The following is a 23,111-nucleotide window of genomic DNA, read 5'->3' on the forward strand; positions in this document are numbered from 1 at the left end:
CGGTAATTTTTTTACAACACCGATAAAGAAGTTTCACTTCAATAATTTATTTGTTTTAAAACAGGCTACTCTAAAAAAAATTACAATACATTTAGCAAATTGCTTACTCAAGATAATATTCTGTCAATCTTTGTTATTTTTTTTAAAACAAATACACTAATTCGTCTGAACTGGCCAGTGTTTTATAAAGATCAAAGACAATGATTTCAAACATTTACTTTTCTGTCAACATACATGTAATGTGTGTTGACAGATATATTTATTGCTTAATTCCGATGAACTTGTATAAATAAAAGGTCATTAACGCCCAAAATTAATAATGTATCCTCAATCTAAATCTAAATCTAATCTTGGATTGATTCATATCTAAAGATCTATCTCCAATCTGCATGCCAATATAACACATTTGCTACCCGATTATTTATTCGACAATAGATTGCACGTCATGTTTTGCGTGATCCTTCCCTCTCGACCGCGTTTCGTTAAATGCATTATGTTTGTTCAAGCATACTAAAAGGTTGCTGTTTTTGGAATAAAATAAAATAAGTACGACTATGTATCTATAGTAACAAATATTTTTGGTTATAGCTACTGATATAAACGTTTAAGGTCTCTATTTATATTATTAAATATGATAATTTATGGTTGTTGTGGTAATATGATTTTAGTAAGGAACGGAACGTTTCATTTTTGTGACAACTGACAAATGTCAACCCATGGCTTCATGAATCTTTGTGCCCGCTATTTTCTAAAATCTAAATATAAGTGCGGTTTGCTTAAGTACAAATTAACATAATAATATAAATTATACAACTATAATCTCTGTCGTAATGGATGTTGAAACCGTAAGTATTTGGTTTATTCTATTTGCATGACGCTGATTTCCCGCCTTTGAGTGTTTTGTCATATTAATGTTATATAAATGTGTTTTATTAGGTAAAAGGTCGACCTCTGTCTAAGGAGCAATGCACGTTTTAACTTAACCTAATACAAGAAAGTAAAACAATTAATAAGAAAGCCACCAACGCCACTAGCTATAAATGAAAAAACGATGGGTGGATTCGCTTGGCGCAGCGACTAAACGCCACCGCTACCACTTGTCCCAGGATATTGCCGCAGCAACTTCGTCTAAAACGAAAGAATTTAAAGAAGAATGCTCGTAAGAGAAGTAGCAAAGGAAAAAAGAATGAAATATAGCAATAGCAGAATATTTTATGCCTAAACAAAAATTATAGACTAATTTAATAAATGTAAATTAAAAACAAACATTTAATATTAAGAAATAAAGAACTTAGAACTAATGAAAAACTAGTCTTAGTTAGAAATGTTTTAATTAAAAAAAAGAAAAGTTGAGGAAGTAATTGGTTGTAGAGAATATTATTAATTAGCATAGTATTGTTTACTATTTTATAGGTTTTGGTTTACATATTAGTAATATATAAGAATATAATGAAATAAATGTTATACTATGTTATGTTTTTATTAATTTTTATACTAATGTTTCATTACATTACATGGTTATAATAAATAATAATTTAACTATATAGGTAGATTAACTACATAACTTATTAAAATTTAAACTGAGTTTCTTCTCTTATTTTATATGTACAAAAGGACATTTAAATACAACATGTTTGTTTCTGCTAGAATTATATTAATTTTCCAAAAATAATAATGAATAAGGCAAGGCTTTCAGTTATGTCTTGATTTCCTTCATTAACTTCTTGACTTAAAATTGTATCAAGTGTTGGAACTAAAACTTTGCTGGTATATCTACAAATTATAATCCTTACAAATATTTTGCATAACAGCTGTGGCAATAATAATAGCTTGAACTTTAGCTAGTGGTAAATACAATGTTTCAAGCGACATTTCCATACTCCAAATATTCTGAAAAAGACAAATATTTTAACCTAACATCATGTTCCATTTGGGTCACATATCTTGCAACTTTTTGACATAGTATAATTATTAATACTCTAAATTATACTATATATTTACCTCTCTATAGTATTCCTATTCTTAATGTGTACTTCATCATATCTCTGGTCAGCCAGAGAAATGGTGTTAATAAATATGGTATATTTGAGTAAGCACTATTAACAACCATCCAGTTATTTCTCAGTAGACCTGTATGATATTAAGCTATAAACAAATATACCTGTTAATTTAGTTGGCACATTTATCAAGTTCTACCTTCTTATCAATCAATTTGAATTAACTTGTAGAACGGAGTTTACAAAAGTTGTTACATCATGAGCGGCACCAGGCCATGGGGCACAACATTAATAAAATTTATTTCTGCATTACACAGAGCCTGTACATTTAAAGAGAAATATCCTTTTCAATTACGATATTATTCACCAATTACGTCACCTAAAGAAAAAAATGCTGCTTATTATTATTACAACTTCATACTATAATGTACAATGTTAAATAATATATAAATTACTTACATGATGATTGAATTCGTAAATGAGTGCAATCAATGGCAACAATTCTAGGAAATCCAGCAATTTCATGTAATTTTTCTGTACTCTGTTGGTGTATAAAAACATACTCGTAAGCTAGCTTATTAATTGCAGATGATATATCCAACCATATATACCAACAACTTCACTATCCCAATCGGGTAATTGCATTAAAACTTCCAAATCACTATCATGAGAACTGGAGGACGACGAAAATGAACACATTTTACTAATGAATATAAAGTTGGATGATCGTAATACCGATCCATAAGCCATAACCCTACAAATTTCTCCGATAGCTTTCCGGAATTGATTTGGCCAATCTGAGCAACTGTCAAAATGGACATATAGGTTATTGGCATGTGTAAACACTAATTTTCATATAGAGGGCAATCTTCAATCTCTGATCGGTCCTCTGAAGGATTGGTTGAAAAAATAATTTGGTAACTCAATCTATGATATGAATATTGGCATGCTTTTCTGTAGAAATGGATTGAATTGTCGATCTAAGTAGGCTAAAATGGGATTGAGATTGAATATTAGTTTTGGCCGTAAGAGTATAGCTGTTTAAAAAGTCGGCAGGGAAAACCCTAAAACATAGAATTCTATTACCACTATTCATTACCCATTCAATATTTCGCCAATTAATTTTTAGGAATGCATTTCGTATTCTTAAAAAAACAATATTTTTCCGATTATAAATCAAAATCATTAAACTACATATATCTAAATTTGTTATATTTACTCTCGTATATCTTCGTAAACACTTCGTTGAGAACAACAATCTTTAGATTTTAATTAAAGTTTAATCTCCAATTAAGTGTTATGATGTGCGAATTGCATTACATAAGGCAATTGTTACCAGAATGATAATAAAACTTTTTTGTTTCAGGTTGTTCCCACATCAGGTCAGTTCAATTTTACTTCTCAGATTGTAAGATTAGCATCTCTGCATGTATTGAAATGAGGGCTTGACTTAATCCCTATAGCCAAATTTTCTTAGGACTTTTCCTAAATTGAATATAACCTATGTAATACTATTTCAAATTAATTCACAATTATATTTTTTTATTATAAAACCCTTAAATCCATACATATCTTAGTAATTGTAATTTATCTATCTATAGTAATTTAGATAGTCAAATCTCGGATTTCAGGGCCTTTACCCTAAAACAGTTTGAGACCGGCGTGACCCACTTGGTCTTTGCTTTTATGGTATTGCTCACGTTACCAATCATAAGCGTTATTTTCATTATATATCATAGCCTGTCTATGAAATCTAAATAATAATCGAAAATTAAGGGTTTTTGTAACAAAATCTTGAACGTGGCCGTATTTGAAACAAGTCCATTGAAGAGTATTCGTGTAATTGTACAAATCGTATGAAGAGGTATTCGAAAATAAAGCCGTATATGGTTTCGTTTTGTATGACCGCTATAATCGTTGTATTGCTCTCGAAGTCTATATTGAAAAATTATATCAAATTCTACCAAAATAAAAGATATTTTTCTAATGTTTAAAGAACTTTATTTTTCATTACAAATATGTATTTTATTTAATGCCCGTTTGTATTTGTTAAATTTCAATTTTAGACGTTTAGTTATGTGTTTTATTGTTTTTAAATGATACGCTACTATGGAGAGAGTTATTTATATTTTTTTAATTAAGATACAGTTTTCTATGTTAGTCTACCAACTTTTCAGCCCTACCAATAGCTGTCGTTCAGACTTAACGAAACCATAGACTTACAAGAAACACGCGGATGTAACCCAATACTACAGTACTTGACTAAACATAATTTTTTCGAGCTGTCATTATATTTTGGCAGGCAATTTTTAACCAAGTTTAAACTCTTGTAACATTATTATAACCATTCACGTCTCATGAGGTAAAATTTGTATTTTCACTCGGCGATAAGATCTCTACGTGAACTTTCTGAAACATATAACTTAATGTCAGATATAATTATAGGCTGTAATGCAACTGATGACATCACAATTTATAGGGCATTAAAACCGCATGTAAACATAAATACTGTGTAAAAGTTCCTATTCCCTGTATGGGGCAGTTATACAAATAATACATAATATGCTTTGATTAATATAGGTCTATAAACAATATGCTAAACCAAATGGGCGGGTCACGTGGCCACGTTATACAGATGTCGAAAACAGTAACCGTATATAACTAAAAAACTTTTTTATTATCGATATGATTCATGCATTTTGGCAAGAATTCGCTACCTCTTTAAAAACAATCGTTAAATTGAAGTTAATTAAGACAAAGCTAGAGAATTATACACTTATGAAAGCCGTACAAAATTTAACCACCACGTGTACGAAGACTAGCACGCACTAGAATTCTACAGTGGCCTGTAACTTGCAGTTCGTCTTTCTTATTGTTTGATTCCTTTTTCATTTTATTACCAGTACGATACATTTTAACCAGGCTTTGTTTAAATATCAGTTGTTTTTCTTATCTTGTTACTTCTATTTCTTCTTTATCTCTGTTTCTTCGCATTATGGCAGTATTTTAATAGAGAATATTTAACAGAATTTTTGGCAGAAAGCTTCTTAATATAACATTTTTTTAAATCTTCAATACGATTTTTTTAATTATTGTATAATATCTCTAATGCTTTATTATTTAAATGTTAGACGCGTAGATTACATATCAAAACAATTCCAAAATTCTTATCAAGTTTTTGGAAGTTATCATATCTTAATACTTTTCGATAAATCGCAAAATGCATTTTTATCTTGAACTTAAACAGAATATCCATTGTTTGAATTCTTTTGTGATAAAATTATGTAAATACACTACTTGTACATCAAATACAATTCAATAATATTTCTTTGTTTCTACAATGACATTAGTGAAAAGTAATGCGACCTTATGGAGCGGTCACGCTTTGGTTGCCATAGTTACCATTTTTTAAAAATCGTTAATTAAAACGAACTTTCGTTCATGTTTTATCATAAGTACTGTATTTAAGCTGTCATAAGGACTGTGTTAATATATAGAATGCTTAATTGTTCGGTGACCTGAAGCCTTCGCCGTCGTTCAATACGATAAAATCAGTTTTTGACAGCTCGCGCGCATCTCTTCCTATACATTTTCTATAATTTATTGGCTTCCGTTTAGTTCCAAATTCCTTCACGAAGCGCTCTTTAAATAGTTGTATCAGTACATATCGACTTCAAAAATCCAAAAATATGTTCATAATTTTAATAACCCGCTTCTCTATGATACTGTCGCACTAGTCTTTATGACGTACCGAGTACAAGACACGTAAATTAATGATTATTAATATAAGTTTAGTAGTATAATACAAGTTTTTTTACGCCATAACGCTTAAAGCCGTGTTATATATCACTAAATTATTTCATACATTCAAATAGACCGTTGCACCGCTTGAACTTCACTCCGGGCCACCGCTTGCAACTCTATAAAACGCGAATTCGGCCCCACAAGGAAAACTGGGTGGGAGCTCCCCAGTACCAACTCCTTCCACTTGACCGTATTCAACGAAGAGCGATTCGAATCGTCGAAGACCACTCACTTCCCGTGCGGCTTGATCCCTTGGCGTTCCGTAGAGATGTTGGGTCTCTCTGCATCTTCTACCGCATTTACCATGAGGAGTGTTTAGAAGAGTTGTTTGGTCTAATACCCGCAGCTGAGTTACAGTATTGGACGTCAAGGCAAAATACAAAATACCATCCGTATCACCTCGACGTCCGTCGATCGACAACTGAGCGTTTTCTAAGCCAGTTTTTGCCACGCACCACCACTATGTGGAACTAACTATTCACGTGACACCTTAAAAACATTATTAATGAATCAATAAAGATTCAGTTTGTATGAAGAAGGCGAGTGAATGGAGGGTCAGGCTGTCTATTGTAAGGCCTTGCCGTGAAACCCGAAGACATAAATGGTTAATATCAATTTTGATCTGGCTTTCTAACGAGTTTCCTGAGAAAACTGCTGAGCAATGTTTCCGTAAGTTTGAGTAAGGGCCTAAAAATATTAACATAGTCCTCGTCGCGGTACCAAATCACGATTGGGACGGTGGAAAATATAAATGACTTTACGTTAGAGTAAAATCCAGACTGCGTTTAATTTGAGTGATTTGATTTTTGATGGGAGTTATAGTCAGCGATACGTGTCGACTCTGTAGAGAATCTACAACCCACAACGGCACATAATGGTGACAGAGAAACGTACAGAAATCAGAGGTTGAAACCAAGGCTTGGCAAAAAATTTAATTTTTGTTAGAACTAATTATAAATATTTTTTTATGAATTAAAGAAAACACTTTAATACACATAATAAAATAGGATATTTAGTTAAAAGAGAGAGTGCACTAGGATTCTCAGTGTCATGGTCAGCCAGTCCCTTCCACGTTAACGGTACTTGTTTTTAACCATCTGCAATCAGCATCTTGGCTTTTATCAGATTTTATGAGGCAATTAGGGAATGGAAATCCAATGATTTGTTTTACTCTGTAACTCGCAAACTATCAAACTACGGCAAGTCTCTCCTACTCCTTTTCATCCGATCACACAGTCTGCCGTTTCCAAGAGGCCCGTAGCGAGGGTTGACGTGTTACTGAAGTCTCCTTTTGTATTGTTCGATTGATCTTTTAATGTCTTGTAGCCGCTGTATGATTTTGATATTAGAGCGGTTTGTTTATCACCCACAGGTTATCGGTACTTGGCAATAATTTCTACAAAACTTACATTTTATAATTAAACTATTATTGCCCAATTAGAATATTTTCTGTTTCAGCGTTGGTTGGCGCAGAAGATGTGTTTAAGATTCTAATACCATTATTTAGGATTAACAAACTTGTGATTAATTTATAATTATTAAAATAATTATAAACTTTCAACTTTCGGTAATTTATCAATGAACTTAATCTCCAACGAGATTTTTAGCTTGTAAGTTTTTTTGGCAAATCGCTTCATAAAATATCTGCAAAAATTTAAAACAATCAGTACCTACTTTTACAACGTTATGTCGTACGGTATTCTACTGTGGGGTGCTGCTGCAGAGGTTGAATCCATATTTGTGCTGCAGAAGCGGGCTGTTCGGAGTATTTGTTGTGTTTCCCCAAGGGAGTCGGTACGGAATAAGTTTAAGAATTTAAATATTATGACACTATCTGGTCAATATATGGAGCCAAAAAAATATTAACATTTGGCGACTTTCACCAGTATAATACTCGTAACAGAACCCATCTGAGTGTACGATCAACCAGGCTCCAGAAGATAAACCACTCCATATTTGGAAATTGTATTCGTTTTTACAACAAACTCCCAAGCGAAATTAGAGAATTATCAATAAATACATTCAAAGCCCCAAACGTAAATTAATCAATAAAGTTTTTTATAAATTTGACGAATACTTAAATGATCCTTATCCATGGGATTGATTTGCTCCAGTTCAAACGATTTGTATGACTCAAAACTTAGCGATTAAAAAGAGTGGCGGAAAGTTTCTTGCCAGTTCTTCTTACCCGCTCTACGCCCTTGACTTGCGAACTGGTAGTAAATGTAAATGTACAATTGAATAACTTCTATTGTTACGTTCATAATTGATATCCTCTTTTCTTGAAGGATATTTGATATGGTAATTTATTACTTAATTAATTAATTGTTGTTAATTTTTTAAGTGAATATAAAAAATACTACTTATAAAACTTTTTTAAGTTATTCCTTAACTAACTTGCAAAATTGTTAAATTTTTTCTATTTTTTACATCACAATAATAATATAATTAGAAACAAATATCTATTAAGATAAAAAAATACAGAAATACGACAATAATGGATGGACGTTTTTATATTAAACACTAATTGACATACCGCTTGTGCAAAAACAGCAAATATCTCAAAGAAAGTGAAAACACGTTCACAAAACAAGTCACGGCATTAAGAGGCAGATTTACGAAACAGTCTGGAGTCTACAGGTGCGGTCAGTGCAACGACCCTTCACTTTCCCCTTTTCCTGGCTAACCTTAAACTTTAACTGGTCTTGCCAAGATGTTAACTGGTTAACTTGCTCACAATAAATTATAGTTTTATTGGTTTACTTTTTTCCAAATGTCAAACCACTATGAAAATATATAGAAAGCGTATTTGATATTTTACGCGCTTATAAAGTTTTCACTTATTGGAGATTTTTTTTAGTTAGAACTGAACCTAGATATCTCCCAAGCTCTAAAACTCTATTGAGTCCCTTTCTAATAGTATGCTGCAAATCATTAATTAATTCTTAAAACTTACGTTTATTTTTTTTATTGATAAAAATGCTTGCCAACGCTCGGCACATTTACATCATATACATTGATAAAAGAATCACAAAATACAGTTTTTAATGCGGCAAGCATTTATAGGCAAACATTACATACACAAGGAGATCATAAACATATTAAACAAAACAATGACTAATCAAAAAAATATAGTTACATCCCCGACTCTAGTGGTGCGGGACCATATTTTGTTAAGAAATTTCCTAATACCTATATATTATATATATTCTATTGCTATTTTAAAACTACTTTTTTTTTAATGTACAACACGGCCGCAATGAGCAGCTTGCATGGTCACGAGGTTAAGACAAGCAAAATTTGTATTTATCCTCAAGTCCGAAGCGAAAATTCCACCGCAGTCATGACCGAGGCCGCCCGCCCACTCACATTCCAATCACGTTGATGACAGGAAAATATAACTTTTGTTCGGTTACCCATGAGCCAGTGCGCTACAACCTTTTTAGTTCTGGGTCTCAGATTTCTGTATCTGTTTCATGATCAATCTAATAGGCATGTAGGTGATCATGTTCCTGACACTACTTTTTGTGTCTAACACAAGGCGGTTACCTCACGATGTTTCCCTTCACCTTTTGAGCGAATGTTAAATGGCTACATAGAAAAAAGTTCATTGTTGCACTGCCGGCGATTGAACCTATGACCTTAGGGTTTGGAGTCGCACGCCGAAGCCAATAGGCAAACACTACTTTATAATGAACCAATATTTATAATACACTCATGCAGCTAATCTGGAACTAATTGGCTTTATACTTTGAAGGATAATCGTGGCGTAAACACAAGGAAACACCATATACTAAAACTTATCATTTTGTGCTCAGAGAAGTTGAGCCCAGTACTCAATTGATAATAATTTAAGATCCCCAAATATTTAACTGTCTTAAAATTTTTACAACTCTGTATTTGGCCATAAAGCCAAGCTCTTCTAGACACAAGACTCTCCTATCGTAATTAATATTTAATTGAATACCTAATTATTTCTTATAATAATAGGTATTGTACGAAAAAAATAAAAGTTTTATGTAAGTAACTTTTAGCTTTGCTGCATGTTGATTACATAACAACTTTCGTAAACAAGATGATATTTCATTGGCTAAATGCATTTAAGCATAGAGGTTCATTTACTTCCTTATATACATACATAAAATGGTACAGATATATGTAATGTAATATATTTATGGTATGATTTATACAACCTTTTTTAGTCACGTAAGGAAATACGGGAGGCCCTTGCAATAATGTAATCAATATAGTTTTTTAAATATTTGTATAGTGTATCAGTGCTTCTGTGGATAAAGAGCTCTGCAAAAAAAATAAAAAAAAATAGAAGCAATTCTATATTCTAAAAATCGATCAAAAGGAATCAACTTCTAGTTGAAAGTGTAATATTCAGTTGATCATGTGACATGAGAAGTAGTTTTTACTGGCTTATCAGCTATGTCACAGGCAAGAGGCAAACAGGCAAGAAGCTTGTTCGATACGTTTATGTTTTACGACCGCCGCTGTAATAGTTAAAATAATATACATTATATAATGAAGAGTTAAAAAATTAGTAAGCCTTAGCCGTTATAACAAGATATCTACGCAGTTTAAATTGCATTACCAATCTTTGCTCAATTTGCTAATAAGTTTATAGTAGGCGCGGACAATTTTGACATCTCTCTTTTGTATATTATTTGGTAAAAAAAAAGTGGGTAGTGCAACGTGTATTGGTGTGTCTTGTGATTTGTACTAAAATAAAATAGTATTTGGGTTTGAACTTTGTTACTTACAGTTCCATTGATGAATTAATGTTCCACTACACATTAATCGCAATTTTCCTTAATAATATCCTTTATTTAACTAAAATTAACTTAAAGTTCGATAATCACTTCTTCAAGTACCTTCATTTGAACTATTAATTTTTCACTTGCACCTTATTATGGAGGATCTTAAAAAGTCTTTAAGGGATGTATCCGAAATGGTGTCTACCAGAATGGAGGAGTTCCAGCAGCGCCTTATTGCAGCTCAGAATAGGTCCCCATCGCTGGAACAAACTCCACTTGCTAGGGAGTTTGAAACATTTAAAAGTTCTGTTCTATTCTGCCTAGAGAATCTCCAGTCTCAGATGGCGATTCTGTTTAGAGTGCAGGATGAGCAAGAGATGCGTAGGAGGCGAAAGTGTCTGTTGCTGCATGGAGTAAATGAAGCGAAGGATGAAAGCCCGGCCTCCATTGCAAATATGATATCCATCCTTTTAAAGTGTCCAAATGTCACGGAGCAGTGCCTTACCCGTTGCCATCGAGTAGGATTAAGATCCAATGAAAAGCCTAGGCCTATATTATTAAAGTTTCGTGAACATGCCGATAAGTTAAGGATCTGGGCTGCCAAGACTAGCCTTAAAGGCACTGGTATAACCTTGTCTGAGTTCCTAAGGCCTACCTAAGGCACTCACTATTTATGGAGGCGAGAAAGCGGTTTGGTGTCTCAAAATGTTGGACCCAGGATGGACGTGTACAAGTGATTGGGGCTGATGGGAAACTTCGCCGCATCTCTTCGTTGAAGGAACTTGATTCAGTCCCGAGCAGCATCCCGTCATCGTGATGATGCAAAGCGAACAAGAGACATGACCCGTAATAAGAAGGTTCCAAGGAAGGGTCATTAACTTCAGTGTCGGTGTTCCATGGTTCCGGGGTTATAATCAACTTTGTTGTCAACTGGTTTGATGTCATTAATTTTAAGTGTTAAACAGTTCTTTTTTGTTTTCCTTTTGTTTTAAAAAATGATTATTTAGTATCTCATAACCTTAACTTTTGTTTACTTAGTGTTTCATGACCCCACTGACAGATTATAACTAATAACTAGCAAAAGTGATGTGACACTGACAAAGGTTGTGATTGTCAATTAATGATAGATTGTATCTATTTCCACAGTTCATAAAATTTTTCTCTTATAATAAGCTTTTACAGTAATTTATCACTGCAAACTATATATAAATTCCCTTGTTAAATTGTTTTTTTTTTTGAACTAGTTACAATTCGTTTATTGAACCCCTTTAAGTTAATTTGTTTTTGTTTTCTTAAAGTGTGTGACTATATTTTCTGTTCACTAATATTAGCGATTGAGTGTGAACACAGGATCATTTTTGTACATAAATTAAAAATGTATATACTTAGTAGACTTATACATAAATATTATTGGCTAACACATGAATCACGATAGTGAAGCTCTTGAATTTGCATCGGTCTCTTCGTCGGATTTCGAATCATTCCATAGCGCTGAGATATCTCCCCCTCCCTTGCATAGTATCCTCACAGCTTTATTTAAAGACCAATCGCGACACTTGAATGTCATCCATATTAATGCTCAAAGCGTTCCTGCTCACCATTTGGACTTGTTGACAACATTTGTATCCAACGAAATTCACGCTATCCTTATATCAGAATCTTGGCTGTGTCCAACCCTGTCCTCCCTCAGCTATTCTATCCCCGGCTTCAACCTAATAAGAAATGATCGAGTTGGAATGCGTGGAGGTGGCGTCGCTATTTACCTACGATCGCACATCCCTTACACTATTATCAATATGTCTCCTCAACCACCACCACCTAATGAATGCGAGCATCTTCTGGTCGAGGTCATGCTCAGTAAGACTAAAATTCTCCTTGGAGTGTTTTACTCTCCTTCTCTTTTAGTCGACTATTTCGCAGGCTTTGATAATACTCTTGAAAAGTTTTCGCCTCTCTATAAAAACATAATAGTTATGGGTGATTTCAATACCTGCTTAATCAAAGACGACTGCCGATCGAAAAAGTTGCTATCCATCACCGAATCTTATAATCTTCATAACCTGCCACTTAATGCCACACACAAAGTCCCAGGCTCGACTCCTTCCATATTTACCTCTTCTCCTGACCTAGTTACCAACCATGGCCAACTTCCTGCTGTTGCTTTTTCTCATCACGACCTCATTTATTTGTCTCTCAATCTTAAACCTCCTAAACTAAAACCCACCGTAGTCCTTAGGCGTAATTTTGCTGGGATCGACACCGAGCGTCTGCTTATAGATGCGGCCAGAATTGACTTTAGCACGATTTACGAGTGTCCCACCCTCAATGGTAAAGTTGATTTACTAAATGCCTCCATCACTAATCTTTTTGATATACATGCTCCTTTGAGGCCCGTTAAACTCAAGCATTTACCTGCTCCTTGGCTCAACGATGAAATCAAATCTTTGATTAAACAAAAAAACCGTGCTAAGGCCAAGATGAGAACAGCCAAAACGGATAAGGAACATGTATTTTACAAAACCTTGCGCAACCGTTGCAACACGCGTTGTCGCGATGCGCAGAGACGACACATTCACGACTCAGTGTCTAATGGGGATCCCTCAAAAATATGGAAATTTTTAAAATCTCTGGGTATCGGTAAGCCACCACGTACTGCCATGACTCCCGATATCGACGTAAACAGCCTAAACGCCCATTTTACCTCTCACTCCACTTCAAGTAATATCGATCTGGACTTAACACTTGAGTATATATCATCTCTCCCTCGTCCTAGTTTTCCATCTTTCTCTTTCGATGAATTCTCTAGTCAGAAAGTTGAATCGAGTATTTCTTCTATTCATTCCAATGCTGTTGGTTCTGACCTGATTGGTCGTGCTATGATCATACCTATTCTCTCTCTTATACTTCCTGTAATCACACATATTTTTAATTTTTCCATTTCTATAGGTTAATTTCCTTCTTGCTGGAAGGATGGACTTATCATCCCTATCCCCAAAAAGGCTAATCCTAGTACTTTTTCTGATTTTCGACCCATCTCGATTCTGCCATTTCTATCCAAGGTACTTGAACGCCTCATACATGAGCAATTAAATAATTTCCTAAACAAAAATTCCATACTGAATCCACTTCAGTCTGGGTTTCGACCTGGACATAGCACGACCACTGCTCTGGTCAGAGTAGCCGATGATATTCGCGAAGGCATGGACCACAAACAACTCACAATTCTCACACTGCTAGATTTCAGCAACGCTTTTAATACTATTAATTTTAAAATTCTAATGGGGTTGCTTAGATCTATTAATATTTCTTCTCATGCTGTTAACTGGTTCTCTAACTATCTTAATGGGCGCCGCCAGTGTATTAAGACAAGCGATTGCATATCTCAGTGGAGTTTGATTGAATCTGGCGTTCCGCAAGGTGGCGTACATTCTCCTCTTCTTTTTGCTATATATATTAACTCCTTAACTTTCCGACTTTCAACTAATTTTCATTTATACGCTGACGATCTTCAAATCTACGTACAATCAAGTCTCGATGATCTCCCGCAAGCCATACAATCTACCAACAATGAGCTGGCAAAGATAGTTGACTGGAGTAAAAAATTTGGTCTTCTAATCAATCCCAAAAAGAGTAAGGTATTAATTATTGGCAGCCTCTATTTCACGACGAGAATTGATTGGGCCAGGATACCCCCTATCCATATCGATGGTGTAATTTTAAATTTTAGCCGTACAGTAAAAAATTTGGGGGTTTTATTTGATCAAAATTTATCCTGGGAGCAGCATGTTAAAGAAGTTAGCCGAAAATTATACGGTGCCTCCAGTATCCTTCGACGTCTTAGTAATTTTCTTCCCTTTAGTACCAAAACCTCACTGGCGCAATCTCTCCTCCTGCCTTTACTGGACTACGCCGATTCCTGCTCCTCTGATCTTAACGAGGAATTGCTAAATAGACTGGATCGTCTCCAAAATTTCTGTATCAGATTTATATTCGGTCTAAGAAAGTACGATCATATCTCTGCGTTCCGTAAGCGGCTAGGCTGGTTGCCAATTCGTCAGCGACGCGATGCTCATGTTCTTCATCTCCTATATTCCATCCTGTTCAACCCTAAAACTCCTTCCTATCTCAAAAATGATTTCAATTTTTTGGGAGCCCATAACTATAGCTTACGCTCTTCCGAAAACTATACCCTTGAAATCCCATCTCATAACTCCTCCTTTCTTGGCGATTCCTTTAAGGTCTCCGCAGTTAGGCTATGGAATTCACTTCCCGTCCCTATTCGCTTAGCTCCTTCTTTATCTTCCTTTAAATTTCTTCTGTACAAACATTACCTGTCCACATCGTATCCCGAACTTTCTTACTAACTACTAACTGACGTGAGACTTATCTTAAATTATCGTGATTTATGTGTCTTTTTTTACTCTTTAATGTATCTTTAATATTTTATTCCTGTTTAGTTTTGTTTTAATAACTGTGTATTACATGTATTTTGCACTACTTGCCTATCTTATTTAATACATTTATTTTTTTCTTTACTCACAGTGGTTGCCTGGAAGAGATCGCTCGTAAGCGATAAGGCCGCCAGTTGCCCTCCTTTTGATTTAATTATGTTAATTTTTATTTTTATTTTGTAGTGTAACGAAGTGTAAATAAATAAATAAAATGAGTATAATCTGTAGATTCAATTGTCACAGACTTGTCAGTTTATAAATTAATATTATTTAATATTATTAAGCTGTCATTCTGGAATATCAAAAAATATTTATGTATTATACATATATAAATCGTTTCGAAACCGTTAGACAACTAAAGTATGAAGAAGTGAAGCCTTCGGAGTTCCTTAAAGGGAACTTGATACATCTAAGTTACACTTACACTCTCCTACTAATTACGTCATCAGAACAAGTTAAAGCGTCATTTAGTTTCCTGTGATTACTGACGTCAATGTACGACGAATATATTTGATATATTCTGTGTTATTTATATGTAGTAACGTTGCGTCGGAGTCAATTATAATAATGTGTTCTTGAGAAATTCCCTTAACAAAATAGGTAATGGATGTTGGAGTTGTTCGGATTAATAACTGCAGCTGAGTTTCATCATCGGACATCGAGGCAAAATTTGAAATTCCACCCGTATCACCTCGACGACCGTCGTTCCATAACTGAGTGTTATTTAAGGCACTTACCGCTCATCACCACTATTTGGATACTAATGAAGTATTTCCAAACTAATAAGACTAAGGACCCAAATCCGTCAAGATAAAAGCGTAGCGCTCTTGCGAGCCTTCTAGCAGTTTTAATGGCCATGGGCGGCGGTATTATTTAACTTCCTTTATTGATCCTCCTGTGCGTTTGGTGATAGAAAATATAAACCAATAATTTTAACGCTTGCGTGTATAATGAAGAAATATTTGGGGAATGTTTTAAGTTCCGGTCTGAAATAAAAGCAGTTTATTATAAATTTATCAATATTAACTATTTATTATTTATAACACAATAACATTAAAGAATTAGCTTTTCCTGTGTGCCTTATTTAAATATCGAAGTACGTATTCGTTACGAGTGTTCCCATCAACGTCATCTGGCCACACTCCCGTCAACACTGCCTTTATTTATTTCTACAATTACTTATTAAATATTCTTGCTTAGTTAAACTGAAATAGATTTTTAGTTAATTATATATATTATATATATATATATATATATATATATATATATATATATATATATATATATATATTTACAGTGTATGTATCTACAAGGAAAATGGTTTATTATGTCTGACAAACTAATGATGACGCCATACAACGAATATATATATTACGTTTCCCTCCTTATATTATAGGCATAATGGTTTATCAGATATAATAAACCATTTTCCTTGTAGACACATATACTGTAAATAAGTAATTCATAAGCCTAAGTATTTTTTTATCTCTTACCAACAGTCTAAATTGTTATTTTTATAAATCCAAATTAAGAATTTCCTAATATCAATAACCGGGCAAAATACCTATGTTAAAGATGGCGTCGTACCAATACCTGTGACCGCCCCATGCTCGTAAACAATCGTTTAGATTTTTACGTTCTAATTATCGTTCTTAAATTACGCATGTATTCAATCAAAAACGGCCTCAAGGAAATTAAACTCAAATAGTAGAATTAGACAGATGAAGGCAACCATGCTATGTCATCGTCCATTCGACTAATCTGATCTGTGCCGTTTTGTATATATAACTGATAAATTATTCACAATAACATTTTTTTTGTAACTGTCAAATAGTGTATTGTTATTTACTTTGTACTAAGTTTTATCTTGTGGGACTGTTAAAATAGATTTCCATTCCTGTATTGTGAAGTTATCTTCGAACCTGTCTTATCAGTATTAACGATTCTTTACACAGTCACGACAGCAATGCAGTAAAGATGGACGCTTGACTGAATTTATCGGAATGTTGTTTTGTATCTGCATTTTATCGAACGTTTTTATACATTCGGATAGAGCAATCATAACAGGGATAATATCTATAGCAATTAATATAAACCGATTTTGTAAAGATAAAATTCAAAGACACATGTGTTGGAGACGGATGTTCAGGACTTGTCAAATCTCAGACAACAAGTCACGACCCGTCTTTCTTCGAAATACCAAAGGATCCAGAGCCCAGAACACACAGGTCCCGATAACTTCGAGAACCTTGTGGTGACCGGTAGAGTGGATAATACGATAGCTCGAAGCAGATCGCTGGACCGATTTAGTTAAGGTCCTTACAGGCCTTAGGCCACAGGCGCTAAGGCTTGCTGCAGACGGGGACGTCCATTTCCCATTCCATTATGCAGAACCAACTCGTCCTTTAGTCATAGAGGAAAAGAAATTCAAAGTAAAAAAAAATAAGAAATATTGTTCAGCCGTACGACTCAAATAATAATAATCGTTTATTTGCCAAAATAGCGGTACAGTGGTTAGATCGATCAATTACAAATATCCGCACAATCAGCCATATATAAATAGACATGCAAATGTCATATAAATTTTTACAATACATAAAATAATGTCAAAGTTAAATTATTTACAATCGGTGTCAAATCTATGGTCCAAATACTTGCCTACGTTATAAAGGCACTTGGCCTAAAAAAATTATACTTAAGGTGACTAAACATAACTAATAATTATTTTCAAACCATAGACATCATCTTCAAAACAAGTGTCCATGGGTATACTTAACATCATTAGAACCTTTTCTTCTGGTCCTCTAGTGGAGGTTCTTATTCTGTATTTAAAACAATAGAAAATAGTTCTGCGCTGTTTTTTATGTTAAGTCTGGAAGCTTAGTTTAAATTGGAACGTGTGAGTTGAGAAATCTTAAACGTCTTCTAAGCTTCTAATGACTAGATTGACTACAGAAAGTCATTAACATAATTTTACTGTCTACAAAAACTCTTTCAAAACTTATTAATGCACTAAAAACTTATTACAGTGACCCAACATTTTCTAAATGTCAACCGTAATGTAAAAAACACTTTAGAAGGGATATAGATCGATGACCTACCACTGACCTGCATTCCGCTGGTAATTGCTATGTTCGCATGTAATACGATAATCCACGTACTATACGATCTAAACGGCTTGATAGCAAGGAAAACCGCTCTTTATTTTCTTTGTTACAAGTCTTTAGAAGAATCAAATACATTAAGAACTGACATGTTTAAGCTATCGTGGAAAATGATTTTGTAACAGGAAGCAAACGGGCAGTAGGCTCACCTGATGTTAAGTGGTGCCGATGCCATGGACACTCACATTGCCAGGAAGCTCACAAGTGCGTTTTGCAGGCCTTTTAATAAATGGTATGCTCATTTCTTGAAGAACCCTAAGTCGAATTGGTTCGAAAATACTTCAGTGGGCAGCGGCAAAAATTGCCTAAAGAAACACTCAGTTGTGAAATGAAGGACGTCGAGGTGATACAGATGGTATTTCATATTTTGCCTTGAATGTTAAGAATATTCATAGCGCTATATCATCTGCATCATGACTACACCCGAATTAGGTATTTGGATTTTTTTCTTTCATACATTTTTGAACCTTTTCGTATATATTCTAGATTCCATCCATGGTTGTATATTTAGTATAATTGTTTTTTTATTGCATATGATTTATGTTTTAAGATTACGAATTAAGTAAATAAAAATAATACGTATGAAATATGTTATATTTTTTAACTTCTTCGCGATTGAGTTTTGAGATCGTGGCACACGAATCCCAAAGGGACTTTTTGTATCGAAGTTGTACGTGTCCGCCCAGCGTCCGCTAATATTCTAGCCTTACATTTGATGTTAGTGTTTTTGTGTGTGTAAACGTCGCGTCTCACACGTCCTCGATTTTTAGTCTTCGACCGGTTTCCTAGATGTTTACCTTCGTGAGTAAGTGTTATTGGGAAGAACAGTATGAATGTATGAGCCAAATCAATTGGCCAACACTGTCCTGTATCAGTCTATAAATCGCGTCTTTAAATAATTATTATTCAAACAAGCAATTCTAATACCTACCAATGATGTGTAAGAGAATGTATAGTTTTAGTTATTTTCGAATAAATAATTTCTGGGAAGCACCCAAACTATAAGTCATAAAACATTATCTTTAAGAATACACCAAACAGTTATATAAATTTCTACAATTGAATATATATTTTCTTAGAACGTTATCACTTTTTGTAAAACCTCATTAGCTAATTACTCAGAGAACCAGTTCCCAAAAGGCTTCCATTAAACCTTTTGTCCTTGAAGAGCGGTTTAGGATTTTTTCAGGTTTCTCACAGTTCAGTAGGTCACAACATATTTACTTATAGAAGTATTTCCAGACCAGTGTTTGTTATACCTTTTTTGTCTGAGACCAATCACAATACAAAATATTTGATCTGCAGTGTATCCTGGAACACGTCCTTTTCTAGCCCTCTCCACTTATGTCTATCCCGGGCAACTCTAGTCCACACTAGCAGATAATTTCACCATCACCTGACCTGACTACCTGTTTTTCTTTTCCCATCTCGGGGCTACCATTCTGTAGTGAATCTTGTCTATTTCGCGACTTACACTTGTCATGTCAGATGTAAAATAACTGATCTTAACTAATCTTAAAGCCGTATGCATCAGTTTATAAAAGTTTAACTCGTTCTGTCAAATTATGTTTACGCTATATTGAAAAGAGACAGGTACATTAGTAAAAAGTACATAGGGATTTATACGAAAAAGGGCGTAACTAGGCATATAAGTCTATAATTGCATATAATCTGCGTATATTTTAAAGACGCGCTTACAATAAGGTTTAAAAAATGCTTTTTTATAGAAAACTACTGTAAGCATAGACCACACAGTAGTTAGTTCCGTGAGCTGGAAACACTGTTTCATAAGTGTGTCGACCACCGCGCGGAATGCACGTGATGTCTCCCGCAAAGAAGTTATAAGTGTATTATTATTAGTGAGTGTGCGAATTGTGGATTGTTTTGGATTTCACTCGGGTATCGTTATATATATTTACTGTATTATAAGATGTATTTATCGCCTTGTACTCTTTCGAAAATTCTTTTTGTGTTCGATAAATAATTTATTGACGAAATCTATAGACTATAGCACACGCTTCATCTGAGTTAAGAAAGGTGAAACTGTGGGGCACAAATATTATAGACTTTGCCCGCTCAAGTAAATATTTGTAGGCTGAGTTATTAAACCTAATTAGTACTATACAATTATTGATTCAATTGATTCTGATAATTATAATCAATACTATAGTAAGGTCATGTACGCTTCTCATTTTTTAAATACTCTTGCGTTTGGTATATAATAATAATTAAGCCTCATTTGTTCCTAGAAACATTCAGTCTTTACAAAGATGCACAAAGTTAATATTTTATACAGAAGTAATAATTTTTGCCAAGGACTTCTTATAGAGTATAGTCGTGCTCCTACTAGCTCTATCTCTCTCTATCTTGAGCATTTTTCTCTTAAAATTCTCCACCAACTTTTTTAAGCTCGTCAGCCCACCGTGCAAGAGACCTCTATTTCTTCTCTGTTTATATGTAATACTATATCAAATGTAAATAAAATTTTGTTAACACTATAATATTCAATAGAATTAGTGAAATTTAGTGCGTTTATTCAATACATTTATCCAAATAACCGGAATAATTTCTGATTAAAGTTATAAGTGAACTTGGCAAATTTAAATTAATGTTGTCCAGACGTAGTGATGGATATATAATATAGACGATATTCAATATTTAAGGCCGTCATTATCGATAGGAAACCTTACAGGGGTTTCCTGTTACGTCGCCACTCTTTGTTTACAACAGATTAAAATTCGCTTTATACGATTCTCACGTTATATATTTTGTCTAATCGCGTTTCCGGAGTCCCTTCGTATTGTATCATCATTAAACACTACAATTTAATTTTTTTTAAATTAATAAGTCTAGCTTATTGACGATACATTAAAGAACTGAGCAATGAACTTCTCTGTCTAATGTATGCAATGATTCGTACAATGAAGGAAAATATCGTGAGGCATGCCTTAGAGTCCTTAGACCAAAAAATCGATGCGTGAGGCAAATATATCTTATCACCTACTTGTATTAAAAAAAAAGAATTGATTACGCAACAAACACAGAAATCTGTATCCACCAAGACCAGGGGAAATAGCACTACTGTTTTTACAGCCTATTTCCAGGAAAAGGTTCTTCTTGCGTTAAATGACCATATCACTATCAATTTAACAATTCCTCAGCCTAAACATAGTATTATCACATTTAAAAGTTTGTACTTAGCTGCAACATTATCAAGTACATATTAGTTAATTATACTCGGAAATTAATTGATGTACTTAATTGCTTAACATGTCAGCCTGTGTTCCATAGATTAAATACAAAGTTTAATAGAACCGTGCAAGTTGCACAAGTTTACCATAAACAATATCTATAAAATCATAAACGTATAGGATTTGACATACTGGAGTCGCACAGCGGTTTGAGTAAGATTTCATAACGTGACAGCGCTAAGTCTGACTCCTGTATGTCAAAAATGTATTCCCAAAGACTATAGACAGCGAGAAGCAATGTTTATATTATGTATTGTATTCTTTAAACCTAGCATTTTTTACTTAATCGGCCGTTCATGAACCGGTTTAACGCCCACGTGAGATACTTTAACTTAAAAACCGTTACTAATGTAGTTTTGAATGCCTTAACTGTCCTCTTCCATAGAATGTTATATATAAATAAAAATTTGTGGTGCTACAACATTTTTAGGTTGGAGCCTCAGATTCCTGTATCTGTTTCATGAGCATTCTTCACAATCTAATAGTGTGTGTGTGTGCCGGACGGACTTCGTCGACTTTTTTGCGAAACCCAAGCCAGTTTCCTCACGATGCTTTTCTTCACCGTTTGAGCGAATGTTAAATCGATGCATATCCGAGGATCGAACCTACGACCTCAGGGAGTCACACGCTGCCGACAATGCTTTTTTCCTTTTAAATTAAACAAGTTAAAAATATTTTCACCTGTTTGACTTAGGATATAGGATCGAAACTGGGCCTGAAGTTGTACAGTTAGATTAATATTTATTAATAGATTATACAAACTTTATTTTAAAAAATTAAACAACTACGAACATTCCCTGACGCGCAATTTGTAAGGCAGCTTTCGGAGTACAGTCAAAATATATACAAATATCATGACATATTTTTCGCCTAAAATTTTCTCATGACTATATATCGCTTTTAATTAATCTTAATATGTGCAGCGGAAATACCGCATAGTCTATGACTAAATATTCAATCCAAATCTATTAATATATACAAATGCATAGATTTTTTGTTCTGTATTACGTTCTCCTTTCAGTACTTTTTAGTATTTGACACCAAATTTCGATTTAAAATATAGGTTAAAGTGTGACCACCAATGAATTTTGTTAACCTGAAACTAGAATACATACATACTTCTCTTTTCATTTTATGGTCTTATCTTCTGCCATGTGTAGGGACTTTTTTGCACATGTTTTTTACTAAATAGTTATACGAGATAAGATCATTTAAAATATTCATGACTTGGAGCTCTACTTTTTTGTTTATAGATTATACAAACTTTTATAGAATTTACTATTAAGTTGGTTATGGAAGATCTGGTATCCCCAACACAGGCATTTCTTAACTTAAAAGGGGTCCTAATCTTACATATTATAATGAATTGTTTTCAAACTCATTTTTATTTATTTATTATTATTTATTCTCTGACGTTCAATTTGCAAGGCAACTTGGGGTGTATAGTAAAAATATCATGACATACTTTGTGCCTTTTGATTGAATAAATTGATTTAAATTTTTCACATGACTATCAAATACGAGGAATATTATTATATAATTAAAATACTCATGACAAAACCTAGAAATCCCTGCAAATCCGATGATACCACGACCGTCCACGGACGGAGGAGCTATACGAGCTCGTACTTGATCATATACAAAATAAATAACTATGATTTTCTGAGTAAGGTTCTACTAA

At 33.9% G+C, this 23,111-nt stretch overlaps 1 protein-coding gene across 6 annotated transcripts in view; it reads left to right on the plus strand.

The window, feature by feature from the left end:
• LOC123708702 (ephexin-1) overlaps nt 1–23,111 on the plus strand; it is a 77,818-nt gene that overhangs the window by 12,117 nt on the left and 42,590 nt on the right. For 3 of the 6 annotated variants that reach the window (XM_045659535.1, XM_045659541.1, XM_045659540.1), the window contains exon 2: nt 3,364–3,379. The exons of 1 other annotated variant lie outside the window; for it this stretch is intronic. The gene's annotated coding sequence lies outside the window, so the exon portion shown is untranslated. Of the gene's footprint in view, nt 1–3,363; nt 3,380–19,976; nt 20,079–23,111 lie in introns of those variants that run through there. 2 more of the 6 variants (XM_045659539.1, XM_045659536.1) reach the window with 2 other exon arrangements.

The sequence above is a fragment of the Pieris brassicae genome, chromosome 4 (genome assembly GCF_905147105.1).
Source record: "Pieris brassicae chromosome 4, ilPieBrab1.1, whole genome shotgun sequence".
NCBI classification, from domain to species: Eukaryota; Metazoa; Arthropoda; class Insecta; order Lepidoptera; family Pieridae; genus Pieris; species Pieris brassicae.